This window comes from Lontra canadensis, unplaced genomic scaffold (assembly GCF_010015895.1).
Source record: "Lontra canadensis isolate GAN:19392208 unplaced genomic scaffold, GSC_riverotter_1.0 scaffold23, whole genome shotgun sequence".
Lineage (NCBI taxonomy): Eukaryota > Metazoa > Chordata > Mammalia > Carnivora > Mustelidae > Lontra > Lontra canadensis.
The window spans coordinates 9859901-9886414 of record NW_022631017.1 but is presented as its reverse complement, the minus strand read 5'-3'; the positions used below and the strand labels follow the sequence as shown (position 1 = coordinate 9886414).

General features: G+C 40.1%; 1 protein-coding gene across 4 annotated transcripts in view; it reads right to left on the bottom strand.

Moving 5' to 3' along the window:
• Positions 1-8579, bottom strand: part of BTBD9 (BTB domain containing 9) — a 411577-nt gene extending 402998 nt beyond the window's left edge. For 2 of the 4 annotated variants that reach the window (XM_032862305.1, XM_032862308.1), the window contains exon 1: positions 8286-8576. The gene's annotated coding sequence lies outside the window, so the exon portion shown is untranslated. Of the gene's footprint in view, positions 1-8285 lie in introns of all 4 variants that reach the window. The other 2 variants (XM_032862306.1, XM_032862307.1) reach the window with 2 other exon arrangements.
• Between the last annotated feature and the right edge of the window lie 17935 nt (positions 8580-26514).

The window sequence follows — 26514 nt, the reverse complement described above, 5'->3', positions numbered from 1 at the left end:
ACACCTACAAATTCTTTGACCCACCCCCCCCCAAAAAAAGTGGAGCCTAATTGCCTTCCTTTGAGTGTGGGCTGGTTTTAATGACTTGTTTGTAAAAAATGGAACAGAGCAGAAGGGGCAGTGTGTGTTTTCAAAACAGGCCATATAAGGCATGTGGTATCCTCTTTCCTCTTGCATCTGGGTGAAGCCAGCTGACATGTTGTGAGGATACTCAAACAGTCCAATAAAAGACCTAAGGCTTACGCCAACAGCCATGTGAGGCAGCCATCTTGGAAACAGACCCCCCAGGCCCAACAAGCCTATGGACAACTATGGCAGTCCTGGTCAACAGGGGAGGGCAATTCATCAGAGACTCTGAGCCAAAACCATCCAATTTAGCTGCAAATGAATTCCCAACCCACAGAAATCATTAGATAAGAAATTTGGGGGGGCTCCTGGGTGGCTCAGTCAGTTGGGCCTCCAACTCTTGATTTCAGTTCAGGTCATGATCTCAGGGTTGTGAAATAGAGCTCCCCATTAGGCTTTGAGCTGGGTACAGACCTGCTTAAGATTCTCTTGCTCCCTCTGTCCCTTCTCTCTCCACCTTCTCTCTCTCTCTCTCCCTTTCTTAAAAAAAAAAAAAAAAAAAAAAAAAAAAAGTTTGCTGTATTAGTCTGCTAATTTGGGGGGGGGGTAATTTGTTACATAGCAATAGATAATACTGGGTTTAATATTTATCCATTTGTATAAATATATTTTATAAAAGTATTAATTGTGGAAATTAGCCAGAATTCAGTCTGCTTTACAAAGATGCTTACAGTTATAATTTCAGGACTATTAAAAACTAGGACCCAAAAGGGTCAAATAAAATATACAGATAACTATTTAACTTGTAAATAGATTAAAAAACGAACACGTGGGTGGGTAGAAGGGAGAGAAGTATACACTGTTTAGGATGACGAGCCAGATATTTTTCACTAAGTGATAAAAAAGGAGTTCTGAATTTACTTTAAATGTCATTAGCCTGGAAAAGTACAGTTCCTCCTATTGAAGACTTTTACACCTATATATAGAAAAGTAGAAAATCTGATGTTTATGTAAAATCTCTTGTCAGTCAGCTAAAAAATAAATAAATGGTCAAATAAAACCATGTCTTCACAAAAGACAGCATTAGGTCTTTTATATGTCTACCTCCTTTTCCCCTCTAACCCAAAAATATTATTAAATTGTCTTCATTCAGGCAGTTATTAAAATTCTAACTTCCTCCAATAAAGTTCCCCAAATCAGCAGAAACAAGATGGGATTTCTCCATCTGGATATTTGCATGCTAGGGCCCCATGCTGACACCAGTAGGTTACACGAAGAGCACTGGCTCTGGAGTCCAGGCCTGGGGCTGAAGCCTTGTCCCATCACACTAGCCACAAATGGCAGGCAAACTTTTCTCCCCATTTTGTGTCTCAGTTGCTTTATTAGTAAAATGAAGATAACACTCAACTTACAAACCTGTTATTATAAGGATTAAATGACATATAGAAAGAACCTAGCATAATACGGTGACTTGACAAACAATAGCTAGTTGTTAATAACCTTTCTGCTTACATGTATTATAAGTACACTTCCCAAACCAAGAAAACAAGGACATAGACTGCCAGATATTTTTTTGGTATCCTATAAAGATGCAAAAGGCAGTCCAAGAAATTAATACGGATTTGTGACATTATAATTTCTGGAACATTCATGTATGAACTGATATCAAAACTTAACACTCAAGCACTCAACAAGCATTGGAGAACCTACTCTGTGACCAATCTTTATATAGCATTTATCATATTCTATGTAGTACTGTAAATACATTTTTTCTCCTCTACCAAGTATATATTCTTTGATTGTTTAAAACTTCTTGTTTATTGGAGTGCCTGGGTAGCACAGTCGGTTAATATCCCACTCTTGGTTTTGGCTCAGATCGTGATCTCAGGGTCCTGGGATAGGGCCCCATGCCAGGCTCCGTGCTCAGCAGTCTGCTTGAGTTTCTCTCTTTCTCTCTTTCTCTCTCTCTCTCTCTCTTTCTCCTTCTGGCCCTCCTGCTCATGCTCTCTTTTGCTCTCTCAAATAAATAAATCTTCAAAAATTTTTATTTACTTTTATATTTTTTTCATGGCTCCTTGCATACATAAGGCTGAATGAATTTAACTTCAAGTCCTTGAGGTCTGCTCATATCAATATATTCTTAAGATTATAAAATGCAGGTATCAGATCTTCCCCTGACAACATGTATGCACACTGATTCACACTCATTTATACAACTAAAGCCACGGTTAGATAGATGCTCAGAGCAATTAGTTCTCTATGGCCAGAACTTTACACAGTTTCTGGCACATGGTAATTACTTAACAAATGTTGACGATTATAAATGAGAGAGACCAAGAGCCCAGAAAGCATGGTGAATAGCTAACTAGCTCATCATTAAATTACAACTTACCTCCTGAAATCTCTTTACTATGTGCTTGTACTATTGCTTGTACTATTTGCACAACTAGTGTTTAATTTTCTTATACCATGGAACTCTCTTACGAATTACTGTCAGGGACGAGAATTAACATTTGCTCCATACGCCAAAAGTACTTAGTATGTGAGACACATAAGATCCAAAATATATCAGCAAAGAAGATATGAGTCTTCATATTCAGTTTCCTCTTGATCCACATTTCTGTGATCATATCTCCTCCTGCTCCTTTCTTTTGACCAACCTATCATAAACTTCCAAGGTACAGGGAGTATATTATTTGCTTATCATATAAACCTGCAAAGTGCCTCATACAAGACACAGACTGTAATCTTGACACTTGTTACTGACAAGTATTTTGCAAACTGGACTGTGACATTAAAAATGACAGGGGTGGGGTTAGGACATCTAACACGAAATCATAGCACCTAGCTAATGCATCAGTTATCTGAAAGAAATTTTCTGTAGTTATTTCATGTGTGTGTGTGTGTATATGTGTGTGTAAAATTAGAAACAGTATCTTCTCTATGACTCAGCATAGATATAAGAGGATGAATGAAATCTGTGTGTGAAGTATGTGCGCTCATACATATGGACAGCATTAAGGGGCTTCCAAGGTTCATTCAAGCAATGCTATGTGCCAAGCATTATGCCAAATTCTGGGGAAGACAGAAATAAGAATGTGATGAGGCCTATGGAACTGGAAAGAACACTGGTGGATCTACAAAGTCTTCAGACTGCTACCTCCTTAACCTTCTCTGAACTCTCTCCTGGTTCTCCATTCACCTCAATCTCTTTGTTAGTCTCAATGCTGGTTTCTCTCCTTCATCCAGTCAAGTCAGTAGTTCTCAAAGTGCGATCGTAGAAATACCAGCATCAGGATCACCTGAGAACGTGTTAAAAATGCAAATTCTCCTCCCCACTCAGATCTACTCAATCAGGAACTATGGGCGTGGGGTCCAGTAATCTGTGTTTTATCAAGGCCTCATGTATTTCTCATGCAAGCTGAAGTCTGAGGACCAAAGTTTGATCTAAGTGTTGATTTCCAGAAGTTCCATTCCTTGTACTTTCTGTTCTTATTCTCTAATTTTTGGGTAGTTATATCTTCTCCTACTACCTCTACAATGCTAACTATAACTACCACTACTAATAGCAACAGCTATCATTTATTAAGCATTTAAAAGGTAGGTACTGTGCCAATCATTGTGCATATACTATCTTATTTAATCTCCACAATGATTCTTTAAGGTATTATTGATCCCACTTTTTGGAAGAAATTAAGGCTTAGAGATGTTAAATAACTTGCCACAGTTGCCCAATCCAACCAATAAGTGAAACAGATCTGACCTCAGGTTTTCTGGACTCCAAAGTCCACAGAGTTAACTACTATATTCACTCCTAGAAAAGTACTATTTCCTTAGCCTTGGAGATTGTCACAATTATTCCTAAACCGTCTCATCAACTCTGGAGTAGAAATCCCAATCACTACTGGCTCTCTCTAAACTCTACACAGGGACCTGCTAATTAACATGCCATCATTTCCTCTCTCCATTGCATATCTGTTCTTGCTCCTGTGTTTTCTAATCTAATGTCCTCATAATCACCAGTTATTCAAGCCATACACACCTTTGACGTCTCACTCTCTCACCTCTAGCTGGTCATAACATTTAAAGATTTTAACATTTGGTGAGCCTGAGTGGCTCAGTGGGTTAAAGCCTCTGTCTTCGGCTCAGGTTCATGATCTCAGGGTCCTGGGATCGAGACGCGCCTGGGGCTCTCTGCTCAGCGGGGAGCCTTCTTCCTCCAATCTCTCTCTCTGCCTACCTCTCCATCTACTTGTGATCTGTCTGTCAAATAAATAAGTAAATAAATAAATCTTTAAAAAAAATAAAGATTTTAACATCTAGGGGCACTTGGGTGGCTCAGTTCATTAAAGCCTCTGCCTTCAGCTCAGGTCATGATCTCAGGGTCCTGGGATCGAGCCCCGCATCGGGCTCTCTGCTCAGCGGCAAGCCTGCTTCCTCCTCTCTCCCTCTCTGCCTGCCTCTCTGCCTACTTGTGATCTGTCAAATAAATAAATAAAATCTTAAAAAAAAAAAAGATTTTAACATCTAAAATACTTCTACAGTCCACTCATTCCCACTCTCCCTCTTCATGCTCCCAGCATCTTTTTTTTTTTAAAGGTAGAGGTAGAAGGTAGAGGCTTAACCCACTGAGCCACCCAGGTGCCCCTGCTCCCAGCATCTTTTATCTACATTCTAACTGGTCTCCCTGGCTCTGCACACTAATGCAATTCTGCATAAGAACTGCGAGTTAACTTTGTGATCTGATTAGTCCACTTTCCAAGGCCCTCCATCGCCAACATGGGGGTGACATTGGAGGAAAGAAAAGTCTAGGCTTTTTAGAATGGAATGGAAAACCCCTTCATAATTTGGCTCCAAATATACCTTTCTTGTCACATCAAGAAACAACTCAAGGTTTTCTGAAAATCCTATTATTTTTCATCTTTGGAAACCTTGCTTATGCTCTCCCCTCTGCTTAGAATGCCTGTTTTCCCTTTTACGTGTGCAAAATTCTACTTAACTTGCAGGGCTAATAAGTTCTATCCTCTTCTCTTTAAAGCTTTCCCTGATTCTATCAATTTTTCCCCAGCCAAAGTCATCAATCCCCTCAGCATTTTACTTATTCCAAAGTGATTAACTCTTATAACACACCACATTTAGGGGTTAGTCTAGTCTGACGAACACTTAGTATCTCAGAGGGTAGACTGTGTCTTGTTGTTTGTGTTCCCAGCACCCATCACAGTATCTAGCCATAGCCAGCACCCAATAAATATTTGCTGAGTTGTTAAATAATGCAACATTTGGTGTTGCAACTTTACACAGGGTAGGTTAGCAATTCAACTTCAGGTTTATGCACCACTCAAAAGAATTTCCACATAACAACAAAAGATATTATAAAGACCAAAGGTTCAATATTCAGCGGCAACATTTTTAATTTTCTCAAATCTTTCTGTCAATATTTTTTAGCATCCTTCTTCAAATAGACTCCTTTCCCAGCAAACATTCTTTGTATACATTACAGGATCAGCAGTAACTACAATTCTCACAGACCACTGTTAAGAGATAATCCCAAGCAAAACTGTGTCACCGAGAGTGGCTGGATAATTGTTTTGGGTACATCATTTCAGATTTCCAATGGAGAGGCCCAAGCACATCAGGCAAATTTTAGAAATGGGGACATGCACTGCTGGCTAAATACATAAGATACATTCACATTAGCGAGGCCTTTATTCAAATTACTAACTGAAATCAGAAGTATACAACAACCTGATCCTCATTCAACCATAATATTCCCTAAGTTTAAGTAAGGATAACACGTATTCTTGTCTAAGACTCTATTTTTTTTTGAGATTTTTTAAATTTATTTGACAGAGAGAGATCACAAGTAGGCAGAGAGACAGTCAGAGAGAGGAGGAAGCAGGTTTCCTGCCGAGCAGAGAGCCCGATGTGGGGCTCAATCCCAGGACCCTGGGATCATGACCTGCGCCGAAGGCAGAGGCTTTAACCCACTGAGCCACCCAGGCGCCCCTCTAAGACTCTATTTTAACACAACTCCCATGCCATCCAAAAAGCTGGCCTTATCCCCGTTATCAGTGGGATCCTGATAAGCCTGCCTTCATCTTAACACTTTCCCTTCCCAACCTACTAAACCTTCTCTCTCCAGTATCTCCCTATCAGAGGTCTCCTACCCCATTCACTGGACAGGACCTGAAGGTCTGTCTCCTCTATATATACCCCATCAACCACACACACACAATCTTCTCAACACGTGATTTCTTTTCTCTTATTCAAATTTTATAGCTCTTTCAAAGACCGGATCAAATCTTAACCTCTTCCAAAGAGTTCCCTAACTCAGCCCACCACAAGTCTTAACTTTTCTAAATTTCTCCTGCACTTAAAGTACAGCTCCTCCCACAGCATTTGGTTACATACTGCCTCATTTGGTTTCATGATTTAACATACATATGCTTTGTTTTCCCAGCCAGACTGCTCTTAAAAACAAAACAAAACAAAAAACAGGTCTTCTACATCATTTGTATCTACAACCCTCCTCCCACACGTTACATGGTATAGGGTAGGGGGGCACATGTATTAGCTACTTGATGAACTAAATTAAATGTTTGCTGTACATTAATAAATAGTGCAATATATTAAAAAATACCTATCATGTGCCTACTCTGCGGCAAACTTCTGTAGATACTTAAGAGATAGCCATGAATAAAAATGACATGATACCTGTCCTAAAAACGGGTACTGTCCAGAGAACAAGAGACACTGAACTTCCAGCACTCTATGTACTACAGAGCAAGATTATTAGTTCCAACATGTAAGCACCTCAGGCAGCATACTTTACAGATCCTCTGTTAGGAAACTGAACCACAAAATTTTAGAGCTGAACGAAAACCCACAAGTTAATTTCTTCAATTTTCTTACACAGATGACGATTAAATTTCAGAGTAGTCTCTGTACCAGTTCTAGGCACTGCCTTAATCAAAAGTCGGGAAATATTGACTTCTTCTGTACCTCCAGTGCTCTTTTTCCCAAGGATAGTAACTACAACCGCCACACACTGACTCACAAGGGGATCCACTGCATAGAGAGTACTGGTCCCCGTTGATTTGCTGCACCTTACCCTCAGGCTTGCCCTACCACCACCATTTTCTAGCCCGCACGTTAAACAGAATCTGTATTTTCTGCCTAGTAACTAGCAAGTCTGTACTACTTTTTTTTTTTTTAAGATTTTATTTATTTATTTGACAGACAGAGATCACAAGCAGGCAGAGAGGCAGGCAGAGACAGAGGGAGAGAGAAGCAGACTCCCTGCTGAGCCGAGAGCCCCATACGGGACTTGATCCCAGGACCCTGAGACCACGACCCCAGCCGAAGGCAGCGGCTTAACCTACTGAGCCACCCAGGCGCCCCAAGTCTGTACTACTTTTAAGGAAGACAAAAAACAGTGCCTCCCTGCTTCCTTGGCCTTCATGATGACAAAAAAACAACAGGGGTCTGTGAAATGAAACAGCTGATTTGAGTCTGCGAGGAAGTGAGAACTTAGGATGGATATCCGCCCCCGGCCTCAAAATCCTTAGCAACAATGTGACAGAATGCCTAGGGCAAAGTTGTATGCGTGCATTAGGCACGTGCACATACATGCGAAGTTGGAAACTCGAGGCAACAGGTTGGCCGCCCCCTATCAGTACTGACAGATCGCCTTCCCCGGGTCGTGGGTGTGTCTGACGCCGCATGCCGGCACTGATTCACAACTCTCTCCATAACAACCCGCTCCTCCTCGGAGCCCAGCCAGGGCAGGGGCGAGGAAGGCCCCAACATGCCAAACTTTCCGAACCCCAACCCCGCGTCCCCAGTTCCGCCTCCTCTCGGTCGCTGGGTCAACCCTGACTCAGGCAGGCTGCAAGACTGCTCTGGGAACCTGGGCTTCTCCAGATTCCGACTCCTCTGTTTGGGAGCCTGGCAAAGCCACCCAGACACCTACTTCCCACTACACCTTCCGGGACTACACTGTCTTCACCAGCCCCTCGCTGCCGCTTCTAGGAGCGCCAGCGCCCAGAAACTGACCCTCGCCAGCCCCCGTCCCCGCTCCTTCCCCGCCCCCGGAAAAAGCGGCACAGGGGCGTGGAGTGGCGCGCGCGGGTACAGTGCGGGTGCGCGTTCCCGCGCCCCGGGCCCGCGCAGCAGGTGCGGCCAGGCCCCACCTCCCCTCCGAGGCCCCGGCTACTCACCCCAACGATGATCCTCTGCGACCTAGCCGCCCGTGCGGACGCCTCTTCCGCCTGCTCCGCACGCCCCTTGTAGCCACCGCCCCCTCGGCCGCCGTCGTCGCCGCCGTCCTCGCCGCCGCAGCCGCCGCCGCCGCCGCGGCGCGCGTCCGCCCTCACGCACACCGCCGTGGCCGCGCACGCGCCTCTGCGCGCTGGCGTCACTTAGCAACCGGTCGGCGGCGGGGAGGCGGGATCTGAGGGTTTAGGGTCGGAGGTGCCTCCTGGCGGGTTTTGCGGCGTTTCCCCACCCGCCCGACCCGTCGCCCTCCTTAGCTGGGGGCTCTAGGGTGTGGCTGCCCTGCCGGCACCTGGCTCCGGGTAAGTCACGTCACCATACGTAAATGTATGGCGTCACCGATCGCGTCACTGCAGATGGGAAGGTCCCCGCCTCGAGGTTCCAGGGCTCCTGTGGTTTCGAGAGCGGTGGCCTCGTCCAGACCCGCGCGGATCCCGTCGGTATTTCTGCGAAGTGCGGGAAGGTTGTACAGGGAGTGGAACCAGAAGGGGCTGAGGGCGCGGTTGACGTGGAAGACTGCTGAGTGACCCTCGTTAACCGAGCAGCAGGGTGTGATGGACCGATCCTTAAATTCCCGTTAACTTATTTTATAAATGGGGCTAACAGTACCCATCCTGCCTGCCGGCAGAATTGTGAGGCTAAGAGGAAATAATGTGTGCAAACTTACTTTGTAGGGTATAAAGCCCATTAGACTTTAAAATATTTTTATTATAGGAGAAGGCGGCCAAGCAAGAGCAGAAGAAAGCAGGGACTCTGGAGTCAGAGAAACCTAGGTTCAAGTCTGATCCTGGCTGATGCTGAATAGGCAATTTTGCTTGACGTTTGTACAGACTGGGGTACCAGGGTGTGGGGGGTTTGAGACTATCTAAAAAGGACATAATTCTAGGCAAAGGGTGTTTCATGAGCAAGGTATGGAAGTGAAAATGAACAGGAAGAGTAAGACTTGAGACCAGGAGACCAGTATTGAGGTGATTGCTATACTCCAGTTAAGAAGTGATAAGAGCCTTAACAAAGGTATTGGCAATGGAAATGTAGGAGAAAGAATAAATATGAGTGCTGTTAGGGTGGTAGAATTGACAGAAGTGAGTGGGGGATAAGTGAGAAGGACAAGTTTCTAGTATGGATGCTGAAATCGATGGTGGAACCATTTAGCAAGATGGGAAGAAAGATGAGTCTGGGTTATCCACCAGTTTCTGTACTAAATTACAAGATAGTGGTGGTGAGAGTCTTGGAGGATGATCAGATTTGTGGAGTGAGATGGTGATGAGTTCAAATATAAATCTGCTTATTGGGGAAACAATCTCCACTGGGACAGTTGCTGGGAGAGACCAGGAGTATTATATTAACGGCTATCACTCCAAATGGAATCTGGAGTCCATTTGGACTCCGCTCATGATGTTTCTTTCCATTTGGAGTGATAGCCATTAATATAACATTCCTGGCCTCTCACTGCACCTGCCCCAGCTCACTACTCCCTGAAGCAGTGACTTCCTGATTGGTGAATTTAAAAGGAGAAACTGGACGTATATAGCCCACCCCATTCTTTTCTCTTAAAAGAAAATTGCCTTCAAGAAGTTGCCTTGGTGGTACTTTCTCCTTCTCTAGAAACAGGGTGCCTGGTCCAGGACCACAAAGTTAGTAAACAAATTTAATTTCATAATTTGGTATTAGGAAGCTCTCTGCCCACAGGTAACATCCATACAGAATAATGGTCCCCAAAGGATGTTCATGGCCTAATCTACAGAATCTCATGAATGTGTTCCCTCCCTTACATGGCAAAAGGGACTTTGCAGGTTGGATTAAGTTAAGGATCTTAAAATGAAGAGATTATTTTAGGTTATTTGGCTGGGCTTGGAAATAAGAAGGTCTGAATCAGGGAAAACAAAAGTCAGAGAGAAAGAGAGATTTGAAGAATCTGCACTGCTGGCCTTGAAGATGGAACAGAGGAATGCAGACACCTGGAAGCTGGAAAAGGCAAGGAAACGGAGTCTTCCTTAAAGCCTCCAGAGATAATGCAGCTCTGCCAATACCTTGATTTTAGGATTTCTAGTCTCCGGGACTGTGAGGTAATAAATTTGTGTTGTTTACTAAGTTTGTGATATTTGTTACAATAGCAATAGGAAACTGATACAGTCAATAATAAAGATGATAGCTGGTCTTCTGCCACATTCTCCTTTATTTGAAAGAGAAGTATGCAGGTAGGTTCTCAGGCTCTCTCAAAGACTGAGCATTGTGACTGTGACTTGATGGATGGAACCTCCAGATCCAGAGGGAATTATCCAATAAGCAGTTGAATTACACAGATCTATGAATGAGGAGAGAAGTTGAGTCAAAATAAAGTAGATTTAGAGGACATTAACTTTTAATTAGTAATTTAAGTACTAGGTATGGATGATATCAATCAGGGAGAAAATATAGAAGAAATAATAAAGAAGACCAGGGATAGAGTCCCAGGAAGCCCTAGCTCTAAAAGGCAGTGGCAGATGAACAGAAGCCCACAAAAAAGTCTGAGGAACTTGCATAATACCTCAAGGCCATAATGCCTCAAAAGCCAGGGTTGGAAAGAATTCTAAGATGGAGACGGGGTTCAGCAGAGTCAGAGATCGCAAGTAGGTCAAGTATATCAAGGGCTGAAAAGCACTGACTGGATTTAAGAACACAAAAGTGATTGGTGATCAATAATAATGGCTTAAGTGAGGTAGTGGATATAGACATCAAATTAGTGGGGTCTGAAAGGCAGGTCAATATAGTGGATTAGACTCTGGTATGGTTGATGGAAGTTTGAAACTCTAGTCTTGGTTCTGGCAATTAACTAGCTAGGTAACTTTGGGAAAATCACTTTAACTCTTCCAGGCTTTGGTTTTTCTCATGTACCCAAGGAGAGATCAGGCTGAGTCTATGATTTGCACATAAATTCCTAGGTAATCCCAACTTTCTATTAGGCTCATTTGCTTATAACAGCACACTTCAAATCCTACTCAGGTTATTTCACCAAACATTGAGAGTTAGTATATTATATGCCAGCTTCTGTCCACATACTGTGGATCTGACACATTTATCTGAGAAGTTCACAATTTAGGAAGGGAGATAAACACATAAGCATGTAACTCATTGCCATAGTTCTTTTTAAAGCAAAGCAAGGTACAAATTGAATGAACTATTAACTGTAACACAGTATACTACATGCTATAGTAGAAATTTGTATGAAGTGAAATAAGGGATGTATAAAGTGATACAGATAAGGGAGCAATCAATTTTGTCCAATGGAAACCAAGATATTTACCTACTCTCTCAGGTAGGCATAATGTGCTTCAAAAATGGACATAACTGTACCAGTGACATTTTCCCTGATAATTTAAAAAATGAAAGTTGTACTAAGTGCCAATCATTTAACATTCCTTCTAGGTAGTTTTGTTGTGATCTGGAAGATTATTTATGTAGATCTACTTCTAAATAAGTACACTGTTGAACTGGGGAAAATGGACATATGTACAAGTTGAATGCAAGAGGAATTTGTTTATTCCACCAGCTCCAAGAGGAAACCTCTATTTGTTATACATACCACACTCTATTACATTTGCTCATCTAATTCTCAGATATTATCTCATTAATTTTGCAGACACCAGCTTATTGTATCAACAGCTGACATTGTATCTCCGTTTTAGCAGGTGAGAACATAAAGTTGAAGTAATCCGGTCAAGGTCATACTGACAAGAGTTAAGTAATAGACTTAAGATTTGGACCCAGCTCAGGCATCCTCCTTTCCTTGGACCCTTAGTTTAAGTGCCCTTGCTCTATACTATTATATCATGTGCACACCTTCATTTTAACATTTACTATAATAATGATGATACTTACTATGTGCCAGATCCTGTTTTAGGTACATAATAGGCAGTAACTCATTTAAGCCTCATAACAACTCTTTGAGGTATGTGGTTTAATCACAATACTTTTATAAATCAGGCATAGAAATTTTAAGTACTTTACCCAAGGTCACACAATAACTGCTGGGGCCAGGGTTCAACCACACCAGGCACCTTCTGCTAACATTGAGGGATTCTAGAAGACCATGGTTTCCAGAACTTATCAGTGCACTTACAGTAGGGCTGTTGTGTGTGATACTGCTTCATAGTCATTATTAAATGAACACAAGAGAATTTTTTCTCAGGCCAAATGTCATGAAACACTTGGCTACTGTTGAGTAACTGATATGTTTTCTCCTTATAGGCAATGTGAATTATATAACTGGCGGTTTTTTCCTTTCACTTTGACTGCCAAGGAGCTCCAAGTAAAATGTGGCTCAGAATTAGTAACTGAGAGCACCCTTGGCCTGCATATCTGTATTTTGTTGGTTTAAAATTTTTCAAAATAAAAAGTTGGGGGAAAGATAATCTAAATTCTTTGTTTTCTAAATTTTGACAGTATACATTTATAATTAGAAAAAGCAAATAAAAGAATGTTTGCAGCTTCCAGTGATTTCTCAGGCTTTACTCTGTGGACAAGAACTAGTTTCCAATTAAATTCCATGAGTTCAATATAGATTCCTAGTTCTTTTCTTTTTTTTTTTAAGATTTTATTTCTTTATTTGAGAGAGAGACAGTGAAAGAGAGCATGAGCGAGGAGAAGGTCAGAGGAAGAAGCAGACTCCCCATGGAGCCGGGAGCCCAATGCGGGACTCGATCCTGGGACTCCGGTATCATGACCTGAGCCAAAGGCAGTCGTCCAACCAACTGAGCCACCCAGGCGTCCCTAGATTCTAGTTCTTAGAAAACCAGGACTTCTGCATTTCTTCAAAGCCTGGATCACTAGAATTTGTGTCCAGACAGATCAGAATGTATTTCAAGTAGCATAAAAGAAGCAAGTTGTGGCCCTCCTTGTTTTTAATCTGTATCTAAATTATTTGAAACCACTTTTGGATTATTTTGACATATGCTAGCTTGCTTTAGAGATAGAAAGTCAATAATCTTCTTTAATGCTGATATTTTATTATAATGAAGTTTAATGTGCAGTTGTTTCTGTGTGTTATCATTGGCTGAAAGAGTGGATAAAGATCACCTGTTCTAAAATTAAAATAATTATTTCTTTCTCAAGTTTAATTGGATTAAATCCAATAACTAAATACCAGATTCATTTTCTTTATTCAAAGGTATGTTTTGGGGTACCTGGGTAGCTCAGTGGTTAAGCATCTGCCTTCAGCTCAGGTCAGGATCCTAGAGTCCTGGGTTCAAGCCTGGCATCAGGCTTCCTCCTCAGTGAGAAGCCTGCTTCTCCCTCTGCCACTCCCCCTGCTTGTATTCCCTCTCTCATTGTTTCTCTCTCTGTCAAAAAAATAAAATCTTTAAAAAAAAATAAAGGTATGTTTTGCAAGTAATTCTTTCAGGCAGATTTACTGGCCAGTCACTTTACTAAAAGCCATACATTTCATGGGAGCGTTATGCAGACTTTTTCCATAGCCAAAGTGAACAACTGATAATTTCTTCTTTGAAAACTTTTTAGTGAACAACTGATATTTCTTCTTTGAAAATTTTTTAGTTCAAATCTTCATTTTCCAACAGGGCATTCAAACACCTAACAGATTGTTGCCGAGTGGTGGGACTAGCATCCAGGGTTGTCAGATTTGAAATCTATTGATCTCTATATATTGGTAACTAACATGTTAGTTAATGTATTAGTTACCTAGTTAACTTTGTAAAAATAAAACAAAATACAAAAAAAGAACCAGACTTGTATGTGAGTTTGCAGACCTTCTGCTCTGTCAGATAGAACTTTATGGACTTGAACACTTATTCATTTTCTTATTTTTTTAAATTTATTTCTTTGAGAGAGAGAGAGCAAGGAGGAGCAGAGGGATAGGGACAAGCAGACTCCCTGCTGAGTGAGGAGCCCCACACAGGGCTCAGTCTCACGACCCTGAGATCATGACCTGAGCTGAAGGTAGAGGTTTTAACCCACTGAGCGACCCAGGCGCCCCTGAACAGTTGTTTTTAAAGGAAAATTCTGGATTCCCTCCAGGTTCTCCCTCTGTTCACCACCATGTAGAGAGAAATGTTCCTATCTAGGTGAGAATCTCGATGGGATGACTCATTCTTCACAAAAGACTGTCAACCACCTACCATCTGTTAATTGGATTACTGAATTCTAAATAGTATGAATTTGCCATTACTCAACCACAGAATATTACCTGGTGCCTCAGAAAACTACATACCTGATCATATTATCCTGAGCTCATACTCACACAGCCCTTTCTTACCCTCTTCCAGGAGTAGTTTACTGACTTGTCTTTTGAATATTGTGTCTTTGGCATACATTAAGGGATTCTAGAAGAGACTGCTCCACGGAGCCCACTAGTGCATTTACTGTAGAGCTACTGTGCATTTGGTCATTTTATGTTTCCCATGGAAAATCCCATGAGAGAATTTTCTTTTAGAGCCAAGTGTCATGAAATGCTTAGCTACCCTTGAATAACTGAATATGTCTTCCATACAGACAAGTAGATTATGTAACTGAATGTGTTTCCCTTTACACTTTGGCCATCAATCAGGAAGCTATGATTCAAGCTTAGGTCAGCTTTAGTGCCTGAATAGGAACCTGTGGTCTGCATATTTGCATTCTAATTTGTTCCCTGATCCTAACCTACTTAAATCTGGGTTTTTCTCTTGCTTGAACTTATTTAGAATTTTCTGCATTCTGTGTACAATTGCACTGGCCACCCACCTCAGCTGATTGTGGAAAAAGCTAGGGAAATGAATGATAACCATATAATGATGACTACCTTATGTGTAGCCACTTGCCCTTACTTCAAGCAGGAGTTGAAACTTAAACATTTCTTCCATGCTGATAAGAAGGTGTTGTTGGGAATCCAAGTAGGTGCAGCCACTTTGGGAAACAGTGTGGAGATTCCTTAAATTAAAAATAGAGCTACCCTATGACCCTGCAATTGCACTACTGGGTATTACCCCAAAGATACAGATGTAGTGGAAAGAAGGGCCATATGTACCCCAGGGTTCACAGCAGCAATGGCCACAATCGTCAAAGTGTGGAAAGAGCCAAGATGCCCTTCAACAGACGAATGGATAAAGAAGATATGGTTCATATATACAATGGGATATTACGCCTCCATCAGAAAGGATGAATACCCAACTTTTGTATCAACATGGACGGGACTGGAGGAGATTATGCTGAGTGAAATAAGTCAAGCAGAGAAGGTCAGTTATATCATTTCGCTTACTTGTGGAGCATAAGGATAACATGGAGGCCATTAGGAGAAGAGAAGGAAAAGTGAATTGGGGGAAATCAGAGGGGAAGACAAACCATGAGAGACTGTGTACTCTGAGAAACAAACTGAGGGTTTTGGAGGGGAGGGGAGTTGGGGGAAGGGTGAGCCTGGCGGTGGGTATTAAGGAGGGCACGTATTGCATGGAGCAGTGAGTGTGAAGTATAAACAATGAATCTTGGAACACTGAAAAAATAAAAACATTTTTAAAAAGAATCTCTTGTTTGCAAGGTCTCCAATCTCTTCAGTTTAGCTAAATAAAGCTAGAAAAATGAATTATCTTCAAAGAAGTTTTAATGGTATTGCAAATCTACACAATGTCATTCTTTTAATTTTGTTTTTTTTCCTTCTGATGGAGGTAGATAGGTAAGGTAATGATTGGCAAGCGTAAGTGGGAAACTGGAAGTCCCTAATTCTCACATCAAATAATTTTTCACCACTTCTCTCAGTATTTTCTGTTAGTAGGCCAGAATTTGAAGAATTGCCTTTTCTGTTATCTAAGTAATATTATTTGCTTTAAATTCCTTTCTACCATGTATTAGTGTTCTGGTTTGTACTCACTGGTGTATATATTTGCACATACATGCTTCATCTGAAGGTACATGGAAAATCTTAAGTCAGGATTCATCATTGTCTTAATACATCTTTTATATGTGCTAAGTTAAAGGTAGAAAGGCAATTGAATGCTCCATAATAATTAGGCATTCTTATCAGACAAGAATGTGTCTATGATATAATAATCTTGTAATTATCTGGAGAATAGACAATAAAGGTATTTTGAAAGTGTAAGGTAAGAAATAAATATTGGCAAGGATGTGGGGAAAAGAGAACCCTTGTGCACTGTTGGTGGGAATGCAAATTGGTGCAGCCACTGTGGAAAACAGTATTGAGCTTCCTCAAAAGATTAAAAATAGAACTACCATATCCTCCAACAATTCCACTTCTGGGTATTTATTGAAACACTAATTTAAGAAGATATCTGCACTCCCATGTTCATTAAAGCATTATTTACAATAGCCAAGATAGGGAAACAAACTAAGTGTTCATGGATGAATAAATAGAATGTGGTATATATAAACAACAGATACTCTTCAGCCATAAAAAAGAGTGGGATCTTGCTACCATCCAACTTGGATGGATCTTGAGGGCATTATGCTAAGTGAAATAAGTCAGACAGAAAAACAAATACCATATGATCTTACTCAAATGTGGACTCTAAAACAGTAACAAAATCGAAACCAAGCTCCAACATACAGAGAACAGATTGGTGGTCACCAATCTGTTGGTGAGGCAGAGGCTGGAGAGGGGGCGAAATGGATGAAGAGGGTCAGAAGGTATAAATTTCTAGTTAGAAAATTAATGATGGGGTTGGAATGTACAGGAGGATGGCTGCAATTAATAAAACTGTATTGCCTATTTAAAAGTTGCTAAGAGAGTAGATCTTAAAATCTCATCACCAGAAAAAAAGTGTAAGGTAAACAGTGAAAATATAACACAAATTCAGCAATCTGTTTTGCCATTTCTTCTTAATATACCAGGAACCTCAAAAAATGGAAGTAGTGCAGACCTGTTTCCTATTTCAGTTGTTCTTTTTTTTTTTAAGATTTTATTTATTTGACAGAGAGAGAGAGATCACAAGTAGGCAGAGCTGCAGGCAGAAAGAGGGAAGCAGGCTCCCTGCTGAGCAGAGACCCCCCCTATGCGGGGCCTGATCCCAGTACCCTGAGATCATGACCTGAGCCGAAGGCAGAGACTTAACTCACTGAGCCACCCAGGTGCCCCCTATTTCAATTTTTATGTGCAGGTTACCATGTGCCAGACACAGAGGGATACAGAGATTGAAGATCCAGTTTTTGCTCTCAGGTACTAACCGTCTAGAACTGTGCTGTCCAATATGCTCCTGTGACTATTTAAATTCAATTAAGTTAGAAATTCCATTCTTCAATCACACAAATCACATTTTAAAAGCTCAATAACCACATGTGGCCCGTGACTACATAGTACATGTGTAAAACACTTCTATCATCGTAGAAAATTCTATCAGAGAATGTTGGTCTAGCAGTCATGTGGAAATTTCAGACTAATAAGTGTTAAGTGTGCACAAGAATGCACTGGGGCATGCTGAACCACTCTTCCAGAGATTCTGATTGATGGATACCATCAGTCAGATGGGAGTCTGTTTTTCACAATAACTCCAGATAGCTGTGATACAGAAGGTACACATACTTCATCAAAGAAAATCAATTTAGGGTCAGTGGGAATAGCCCAAGAGAGTGATTCTGAATTTCTCACCTAAATGGCATCTGGGTGTTTGAGCCAACTCAAATTTGATTTGGAGGGATAGGAGTGTTGGCACCATATTTGTACCTTGAGACTTAGCACTATTTACCCATTATGTGTCTAAAGATATATCAGAGAGCATTATAAATATCCTTAATTTTCCTATTCTCTCCAGAGTCATCAGAGAATAATCTATTCCTTGTCTTTTCCAGCTTCTGGTGGCTGCCAGTATTCCTTGGCTTGTGGCCACATCCCTTCAGTCTCTACTGGCATTTTCAGATTGCCTTTTCCTCTTCTGTGTCAGATGTCCTTCCATCTCCCTTCTTACAGGGACACTTAAGATTGTATTTAGGACCCACCCAGTTAATCCAGGATAACCTCTTCATCTCAAAATCCCCAATTTAACCACATATACAAGGACTATTTTTCCACAGAAGGTAACATTCACTGGCTTCAGAAATTAGGACCTGGATATTTTGGGAGCCATTATTCAGTAGTAATACTTACTTATGAACTTAGAGAATGGTGTTGAAGGATAGGTATACACCACATTTTTAATGTAAATTTCTTCAAGCTAGCTGTTATTGGAGAGAGGGAAACTATTCACTATTTTCTATGTACGTTGAATGACTAGCTTAAGATAATAAGGTAGAGGGCACCCGGGTGGCTCAGTTGGTTAAGCGACTGTCTTCGGCTCAGGTCACGATCCTGGAGTCCCGGGACTGAGTTCCACATCAGGCTCCCAGCTCCATGGGGAGTCTGCTTTTCCCTCTGACCTACCCTCTCATGCTCTCTCTCAAATAAATAAATAAAATAATAAGGTAGAAAAAATATTTTTTAAAATTTTATTTATTTATTTGAGAGAGGGAGAGAACTGAGGGAGAGTGAGAGGGAGAAGCAGACTCCCCGCTGAGCAGAGAGCTTGACGTGGGACTCAGGATTCAATCCTAGGACCCTGAGATCATAATCTGAGCCAAAGGCAGATGCTTACCCAACTGAGCTACCCAAACACCCCCAAGCAGAAAAAATTTTAAAGGAGAAGGAAGAAGAGCAAAAATTTCAACTAGATGCAAACAAAATGAAAGCAGAGGTGGCAATATCAATTTCATGTATAATGGAATTTAAGATCAACAACATTATACACAGAAAAAGAAAGGGTATTCTGTATGATAAAAGCCCAAGAAATGAAGATCTGTTTTAAACCTTTATGTGTCAAACACTATAGTAGCAAACTATGGAAGGTGAAACCTTTTCAAAAATGAGGAGATTTTTGTAAAACTACATTTTTCTTAAGGGATCTTAATAAATGTTTCTTAGAATTCAATGCACCAAGTAGACAAACAAGAAGAGGAAGAGGGGGAAGGGGAAAAAGAAAAAGAGGAAGGAGAAGAGGGTGGGGGAGGGGATAGCACTGGTTGTGGAGGATTTTAATTAAATTCTCAGCTTGACCTAGCAGTTGTAAATAGAACTTAGTAAATACCATAACAGATGATACATACTGTTTTTGTCCAAGGAACAGCAGCAAGGATCAAGCCTATGCTTGTTCACAAAGAAAATTATGGTAAATTTCCAAAGGAAGAAGTGATACAGTTCTCATTCACTAGCCACAATGCAATAAACTACAATTAGCATCAAAAGGATAGCAAAATAAGATTGATCTTCTAGAGTTAAAAAGGAAATCAAAATTGAAATGTCAAAAAAGAAAAAAAAATTGAAATGTCAAAAAAATATATATATAAGAATAACAGTGAGTACGTACATAGTATAAGCTGTGCTATGTGACTAAAACAGTTCTGAGGAAACGCTAGTATTTTTATTTTTTTAATTTATTTTTCACTTTAACTTAATTACCTCTTTATTTTTATTTAATTCCAGTTTAGTTAACATATGGTGTTATATTAGCTTCATATGTGCAATACAGTGATTGAACACCTCTGTACATTACTCAGTGCTCATGTAAGTGTACTCTAATCCCCTTCATCTGTTTCACCCATCTCCCGCCCATCTCCCCTCTGGTAACCATCTGTTTGTTCTGTATGGTTAAGAGTTTGTTTTCTGGTTTTTCTCTTCTTTGTTCATTTGCTTTTTAAATTCCACATATGAGTGAAATTGTATGGTATTTGTCTTTCTCTGACTAATTTCACTTAGCATTATACCCTCTAGCTCCATCCATGTTGTTGCAAATGGCAAGATTTCATTCTTTTTTTAGCTTGCATTGTGTATACATACCATATCTTCTTTATCTGTTCATCTACCAACGGACACTTGGGCTGCTTCTGTAATTTGGCTATTGTAAATAATGCTGCAGTAAACTTAGGGGTGCTTACATCTTTTCAAATTAGTGTTTTTGGTATACTTTTGGTAAATACCCAGTAGTGCAATTACTGGACCATAAAGTAATTCTATTTTTAACTTTTTGAGGAACCTCCATACTGTCTTCCACAGTGGCTGAGTCAGTTTGCATTGCTACCAACAGTGCAAGAGGGTTCCCTTTTCTCTACATCCTCACTAACACCTGTTGTTTGTGTTGTTGATTTTAACCATTCTGACAGGTGTGAGGTGATATCTTTTTTTTTTTTTAAGATTTCATTTATTTATTTGACAGAGATCACAAGTAAGCGACCTGAGCCAAAGGCAGAGGCTTTAACCCACTAAGCCACCCAGACGCCCCATGACGTGATATCTTATTGTGGTTTTGATTTGCATTTGCATTTCCCTGATGATTAGTGGTGCTTTTTGTGTGGTTGTTGGCCATCTGGATGTCTTTGGAAAGATGTCCATTCATGTCTTCTCCCCATTTTTAAATTGGATTATTTGGTTTTATGTGTGTTGAGTTGTATCCGTTCTTTATATATTTTGGATACTAACCCTTTATCAGATATGTCATTTACAAGTGTCTTCTCTCATACAGTGGGTTGTCTTTTATTTTTGTTGACTGTTTCCTTTGCTGTGCAGAATCTTTTTATTTTATTTTGATGTAGTTCCAGTAGTTTATTTTTGCTTTTGTTTCACTTGCTTTAGGAGACTATCTAGAAAGATATTGCTATGGCCAACATTGGAGAAATTACTGCCTGTGCTTTCTTCTAGGATGTTTATGGTTTCAGGTCTCATGTTTAGGTCCTTAATTCATTTTGGGTTTATTTTTGTGTATGGTGTAAGAAAGTGGTACAGTTTCATTATTTTACATTTAGCTGTCCAGTTTCCGCAACACATTTTTTTTTAATTTTTTTTCCCAGCACCTTTATTGAAGAGACTTTTTCCCACTGCATATTCTTGCCTCCTTTGTCACAGATTTGTTGACCACATAATCATGGGTTTATTTCTGGATTCTTTATTCTCTTCTATAGGTCTATGTGTCTGTTGTTGTACCAGTACCACACTGTGGTATATCTTGAAATCTGGGATTATAATACCTTAAGTTTTGTCCTTTTTCAAGATTGCTTTGGCTATTTGGAGTCCTTTGTGGTTCCATACACGTTTTAGGATTATTTATTCCAATTCTGGGTAAAATCTGTTGGTGTTTTGATAGAGGTTCCATTAAATCTATGAATTGTTTTGGGTAACGTGGATATTTTAACAATATTTGTTTATCTAATCCATGAACATGGAATATCTTTCCATTTGTTTGTATTGTCAGGAAAACCTAATTTTTTAAATTCACTTTTGAGGTTTAAAAATAGTATTAATAAGTAATTATTCCACTTAAGAAGTTAGAAAAAAAGAACAAGATAAACTAAGAAATTTTAAAGGTAAAGGTATAAATGTAAAGAGGTAAAGATATAAATGTGTGCCAATCAGTTATTGCCACAAAAATGCTACATAACAAACAGCCACAAAATCTCAGTAGCCTACAATAAGCACTTATTTCTTGCTCATGCAGATCAGCTAAGGTCACTCTGTTTCAGGCTTTGAGAGACCTGGGATGGCCCTGCTCCATGTGTTGCATGATTGGATCTAGGCTAGAAGGGCAATGGCTGCCTGGAGCATGTTTTTCTCAGGGTGATGGCAGCCGAAGGGTCCATTTTACAGCAAAGGAGGTGTGGTAGTGGCCACAGGGCAGGGAACCTGCTAGACCTGTCACATGCTGCACCACCAATAGAGTGGTGTTGAACTTCCTACATAAATGGCATGTGAGTGCTTGAGCCAGTTTAAATTTGATATGGAGAGATGAGAAGCGTGGGAGTGTGATGAGATACTCTTCTGAAGGGGTAGCTGAGGTGTCAGCTTGGAGATATAACCCTGTAATGACATGATGCCATCTGCCAGGGCACATACCTAAATCAAGCATCATGGGTTTAGGAACCAAGGGGTGGAAATGTGAGCAGCCCCTGCCTACCACCATTGCTTAGTTATTCACATGGGGGCATCTTTGCCTCCTATTCCCACAACTCTAGTCCTGGCTTGTCTAGAGGTCCTTGTTCCCAAAAGGGAAACACTGATTTAAAGGTGTTATAACTTGCCACTAAAAGCCCCACGTAGAGTAGTTATTATTGCCTTTAAACCCATTTAACTCTTGATATTTTGCTTTGCTGTTGTGCTGTTGTTTTGTGCAGTTTGTCTCCACAAATTATAATATTCTGAGTACAGGATCCCTGTCTCATACTTCCAGCCTCTGGTTCAATGGGAACACTTAATATCATTGATTGTGTGCCCCCAGTCATATTGAGCACACACAATAATATAATAATGGGATAGAAATCCTTATAGGATTTATAAATCCTATATACAGACTTGAAGGACATATATCCTATTATTCATGTGGCATGATATTTTAAAATACTATCTTTTCTCCCTACATTTCTGTAACCCATGGCCCTTCTCTATTCAGGCATCTAGAACACAGGCCTTATAAAAGAAAAGGGCCTTCGAGTTTCAAAAATCTAAAACCTTTGTGCTTTGAGTTGTGAGGAGGGAGAGCTCTGAGACCTGGTGAATCCCCATGAAGAGGCCCAACCTTCTGAATGGAAAAGGGCCCTGTATTTTGTTTCCCAGGTAGAAACCCTGAAGTCAGGAAGATCCCTGAAGAAATGACTGCGATGGATGTCTAATAGGTGGGACCGTATATAAACCTCAGGACTTAATTTCCCATGGTCTCATGTGATGTAAGAGCTGCAGAATGATCAGTGTTCCCTGGGTAAACATTATAGAGGAGAACTCTTAGGCCCAAAGAGTTCCTTGACATAACATGGAAATAGCAGAATGGAAACAGCTGACATGGCATGGAAATAGCAGAATGAAGTAGCAAGGGAGGTGACAGACCAGAATGAAGGATGGTCTAACAGCAAGCCCATAGATCTGTAACAAAGGACCAAATAGGAGACTTGGCATTTCAGCAAAGGCCAACAGAATGGTTCTCCTGTGGAAGATCAGATGCTCACATTCCTCCAACCTTCTAGACATTACAGGAACTTAATATTTTACCTCAGAGAAAAGCAGCAGGAGAGATCCGGAATTTATTTAGTTTCTACCTACCCCCTCAGAAAATGGGGCCTTTAAATTATGTGCAGTTAGAATAAAAACTCTATTTCTTATACCTCTGAGTTTGTAAATTAGATACACATTCCTTACATTCCTTACATTCATTGCTACAAATAATGAATGTTTTACTATATTTATAATAGTGGGAGAAAATAATTCATATTTTGGGGAATATAATTCTCTGATGTTAGTGGCTTTAGAAAGGAGTCTGTATAATAGTGCTTCTCATACATTCTATATGCTAATTGCTTGGAGATCCTTTGAAAATAAGGCTCTCATTCAGGTGAAGCCTGAAGATCTTAATTTTTTTTTTTTAAAGATTTTATTTATTTATTTGATAGACAGAGATCAGAAGTAGGCAGAGAGGCAGGCAGAGAGAGAGAGAGGAAGGGAAGCAGGCTCGCTGCTGAGCAGAGAGCCCGATGCGGGGCTCGATCCCAGGACCCTGGGATCATGACCTGAGCCGAAGGCAGAGGCTTAACCCACTGAGCCACCCAGGCGCCCCTGAAGATCTTAATTTTTAACTAGCTGTCCAGTGATGCTGATGCTTCAGGTCCCAGGGACCACCCTTGGGAGAAGTGAGGCTGTTCAGTATACTGGTGAGATGATTACACTGTGTTGGTTTTCCATAATGTATTGACTAGCACTTTCTCAAATAAACACAGGGTGGCGCTGGTGCTCCCATGTACCATAGATTTGTGGTCCAATTTTGGACTTCAATTTAAAATACAGGGGCATCTGAGTGGCTCAGTAGGTTAGGCAACCGACTCTTGATTTCAGCTCAGGTCATCTCTGGGATCAAGCCCCACATGCGGCTCTGCACTCAGCGCAGAGTCTGCTTGAGATTCTTTTTCTTCCTCTCTGCCCCTCCCCCTTCTCACATGTGCTCTCTGAAATAAATTAATTTTAAATAAAATATTTTTATTATTTATTATTATTATTTTATTATTAAATAAATTAAAATACTTTTAAATAAAATAAAATAATTAATTTTAAATAAAATACAAAATGAATATAAGCAACAAAGTTTATGTAAAAGGAAAGTTGAATGTTCTAAAGAACTCTCAAAGACAAATAGCTAAAATAAATTGTACCTGAATTAGAGGCAAAAAAAACCAAACATGTAAATAAGGAGGAAACCATGAAACTGGATTCTGAATTTAGATTCCTTTGCAAATGCTTTAAGTTCACACTCCACTTTAAAGAAACTAGGATTTGAGATCTTAGACCAGTGGTTCTTCATAGGGCATTACTGACTCCTATGGGTAGTTTTGGAAACTCTTGGGGGCATTTTTGGCTGGGCTTCACAACTGGTCCTTAGTGGACCAGGGACAGGGTTTTAAGACATCCTGTCAGGGTCTGCACAACTTTGGAAAGTCAGAGTATTCATATAGGTAAAAGCTTGCTTTTCCCCTCAAGAAGGTGAGCTTCACATAACTGACTTCCTCTCAGAGCACAGTATTGAAAGGGGGTAGGTGGAGATTAACCTCATAATAGGTGGGACCATATATAAACCTCAGGGCTTAGTTTCCCATGGTCTCATGTGATGTAAGAGCTGCAGAATGATCAGTGTTCATTAGTGGAGAAAAAACAAAAGTCACCTCAGCCAAGTAATCAAGATTTCCATCATCAGTGATACATCGTGTTGGTAATGTGCACTTTGATCAGATGTGATGAGAAGGTCACTTTACCTCTATAGACTTTCTCCTAAAAAACCATAATCCCAGTTTCATCATGATAAAAAAAATTCATATTAATAAAATCCCAACTGAGAAACACTGACTAGTCAGCACTCCTCAAAACAACCAAAGAATAAGGAAAACAAGGAAAGTCTACAAAAGATCACAGGAGTGATCTACAGGAGTCTAAGAACTGACAACTAAATAGAATGTGGTATCCTGGATGGGATCCTATAACAGACAAAGGAAAGTAGCTTAAAACTAAGAAAATTTGAATAAAGTGCAGACTTTGATTAATAATAATGCATCAGTGTAGTTTCATTAGTGGTAACAAATATAGCATACTAATGTAAGATTTTAAAAATAAAGGAAACTGGGTCTGAGCTATATGGAAACTTAGCATCATTTCTATAAACCTAAAACTATTTAAAAATTTTTAAAAATGTAAACTACAATTTTCAACTAGTAGGTAAGTTCTGGATTACAGGCAACAATATTATATTATAAACTTCAGAGTCACTAAGAGACTAGATCTTAACTGTTCCCACAAAAAAAATTTTTTTAGGATTATTAGAGCGAGAGAGAGAGAAGGTGTACACATGCAAGTCGGGGAGGGTGGAGGGAGAGGAAGATCATCTCAAATAGACTCCCCGCTGAACATAGAGCCGGACACGGGGCTAGATCTCACCCTGAGCTCACAACCCAAGCTGAAACCAAGTCAAACGCTTAGCCAACTGAGCCACCCAGGTACCCCAAAAGAAATGGTATTTATGAGACATGATAGAGGTGTTAACTCTAGTAATCATATTTCAATATATAAATGTATCAAATGTACACATTAAACTTATACAATGTCAATATTATTTCAATAAAATTATTATAAAGCCACCTTTTTATTATCTGAGCCTAGAACACCTATTTTGTTACTTACATAATTTTAATATTCACTACGGACAAACTGTCCTGCTAACAGAAGGAATACTGTTCTTTTCTTCAAAACGTCAGTAAGAATTTGATTGCCATTTTGGAAAAGGACATTTTCAACAGTAAATGCTATTCAGGTGTTTTGAGTGGCCAGTAAAACATACCTGTTACCAGTACGCACTATATGTAACCTTATAGCTCTTCAGGAAACATGAATTCCGTCTTTAAAATATCCAGCGGCATTAACAGTACTCGACTGAGCAGTTTTACTTCTGTATTTAAGAGCAAACACCTATTTCATTGTTTTCTAGTGTAGTAGTATCTGGGCATTTATATATTGAAATGCATGTTTTATTACAAATTGATTTCATCTCTACTCTACATTACAGTAAAGGCACTGGACTGACCCTTTCTGAAATTGCATATATGGGTGAGTTATGTATGAATTTCATTTTAGGATAGTGGGTATGATCGAGGTTACGAATATTCCCATCTTGTAGTAAAAAGGGTCTGCTAAACCTGATAGGTTGAGAACCCCAA